Raw genomic sequence first — 2,588 nt, 5'->3', positions numbered from 1 at the left:
TTATGTACCTTTCTCTTTCTTATAATCAATAGGGAGCTAGGGAATAATTGTTTTTCTTGTATTATTAGAAAACCTGATGACTTTGGACAATCATTTATTATTAATTTACTAAAAAGCATAACAGCTTTATTACAACAACAAAACAGTCCAAAATTTCTAAAATCTCCAAAAGAATTAACAACCATTATCACCACCCTAAACCTTTACGCCATCTCCACTTTGGTGGGATGGTAAAGGCTTTGGCCTTTGGGTGAGAGGTTCAGGGTTCGATCCCTGGCAATGGCGGTTTAATCTAAATAATAGAAGGAAAGCATTAACATTCAAAAAAAAAACCTAAACCTTTACATGTTTAAAACCTTTCATCTAAATTTATTTCATTTGCTTCCATCTTTCTTTAAACACATCTCCCTCCATAACCTGCATTTCTGAACAAGATTTGCTTCATTTCTTCGCAATTTAACATCCATCGATGTTCCGGTGCCTAAATTTTATAAAATTTTTGTTAGTTTATATAATTCAATGAATTAATATACACAGAGTTGTTAATTTTAAAAGAAACATATCTCAGAACATGAAGCTTGTAATGAAAAATCATTAAAACAACTTATGACACATTGTTGAATGTCTAGACCAAGTGCTTCAAGTGTGTTCGCCGTCGATAATAATAATCCGGGCTTCGTTGAACAACAAATTTGGATCCGGGTATCCGAGTTTCCCCTCTCTACATCAAACTATTGAATTGTGTATTTTAATTTAATTAGTAAGGGGGTGTTTGGGATTGCTTATTTTCACATACTTATAACTTATAAACTTATTGAAAAGTAATAAGGTGTTTGGGATTGCTTATATTGTGAGACAAAAAGTTCCATAAGTTACACTTTTGTAACTTATTAACTTAATGAAAAGTTATAAAAAGATAAAATAAGGAATCCCAAATACCCCTTAAGTTTGTATATGTTAGTCATGAAAATAATGAGTTGTAGAATAAAAATAGTACCTTTGGGGGATTCCTTACTTGTGATTCATTCATGTTAACTCCCCACTAGTTTCAAATGATCCTCACTAGATTCAAGATCTTGTTCTTTCAAATCTTGAATCTTTTTCATTAGTTCTTTCATATATTCTATTGTATCTCCAAGAATTGAGGTTCTATCTATCTACCCATTTCAAAAATATTATTTAATTTAAAACAAAACACAGCTAAATCATGGGTATATATTGCTTAATTGTTATACCTTGCTTATTTTAGGAACAATTGATCTAAGCATAGAAAGCCGGTCATTTAACCGTTTTCGCCTTCGTCTTTCCGCCATTAAATTCTTGGAGGGTTGTCCTTCAACTTTCTTAGACTTACTCTTCTTTTCCTTACTTGATTCCATAGCAAAAACAGTAGGAATTTGATCATGCTTGTGACCTTCATCACCATCATTGTCATCCATTAGTGGAAACACTTGTTGATCATATGATGGAGAAACCGACTCGTTATTCGGGATGAAGGTATCGAAACATGGTACCGAGGAGTATATCGATTCTTCGATGTAAGGGGAATGGAAATCAGGTTGCATGGATGATGAAATGAGGTCTAGAAGTGAAGATGAGTTAGAAAATGATGAAGAAGAAGGTAATAGTAGTAATTCATCTTGTTGAGTGGAGAATAATTGAGTGTCAATGGTGGTGAGTTGTTGAGAGTAATTAGAAAATGTGGACCATGTATCAATGGTTGGAGCCAAGAGATCTTCAAGGAGACCTTGTTGACTGATTGGTTGGTGCATCTCTCTCAATGGATGGCTAGATGGGAAGTGCTTTTGGCTCATATAGCTGGTGCATTTGAGGTAAGTTTAGTGTGTAATATTAAAGAAACTCATTATATCAATGAAAAAGTTTTTATGTTTGTAGATTTTCATTTTCTAATGTACATGTCATGTGACATATATCCATGTCATTATAAAATCTATTAATTATTTTAAAAAAAAACTTTACATGTGAGTAGAGACCATGTGTAATTATTCTGTGTTTTATATAAAAAAATTAATAACTAATTGGTAATTTGATAAATGCTATTTATTTGCCATAATTTATGCATGAAGTGTAAAAACAATTTTGGCCCTTTCAGTTGATGCAATATAAAACCAGGACCCTCTAAATGAGTGACAAAAAGTTGTATAAATAAATGAAATTTACTTGTGAATTTTACTTAATGGTAGTCAATATTAAAAAATAATAATATTAAAAGTTTTCTTTTTAAAAAACTTTTCAACAAATTTATTTACGATTACTTGAAGTGTAAACCATAACTATAAGAAGTGATAACATTGAATTTAGATTACGTGATTATCTTCTTGGGTGTTAATCATAGGACGATCAATGGGAAACGTCGAATGATGACGCTCCCAAAGTAAAAAATGAAAATGGTTAGGATATTCTACATTAATTTATGAAAATAGGATATTAAATTAATTTCATTGTATCCTTACATTATTAAATTTGAAATTTGTAGGCAATATCCCTGACTAATAAACTACCGAAATCACATCATACAAAAAGGTAAAACTCATAGTAAGCAATATCCCTTCATATGCAAAAAACAA

At 31.1% G+C, this 2,588-nt stretch overlaps 1 pseudogene across 1 annotated transcript; it reads right to left on the bottom strand.

Annotated features, from left to right (window-relative positions):
• Positions 1-374: 374 nt before the first annotated feature.
• Positions 375-1,934, bottom strand: LOC143624019 (transcription factor bHLH61-like; annotated as a pseudogene). Its single transcript, XR_013152017.1, has 3 exons — positions 1,236-1,934; positions 998-1,157; positions 375-731 (listed from the first exon to the last, which is right to left on the bottom strand). The product of XR_013152017.1 is annotated as a transcription factor bHLH61-like (transcript).
• Between the last annotated feature and the right edge of the window lie 654 nt (positions 1,935-2,588).

Source organism: Bidens hawaiensis, unplaced genomic scaffold (assembly GCF_021521415.1).
Source record: "Bidens hawaiensis isolate Kalapana, Puna unplaced genomic scaffold, B.hawaiensis_p1.1 tig00003653_1, whole genome shotgun sequence".
Classification (NCBI taxonomy): Eukaryota; Viridiplantae; Streptophyta; class Magnoliopsida; order Asterales; family Asteraceae; genus Bidens; species Bidens hawaiensis.
This window is presented reverse-complemented; position numbering and strand designations above follow the sequence as displayed.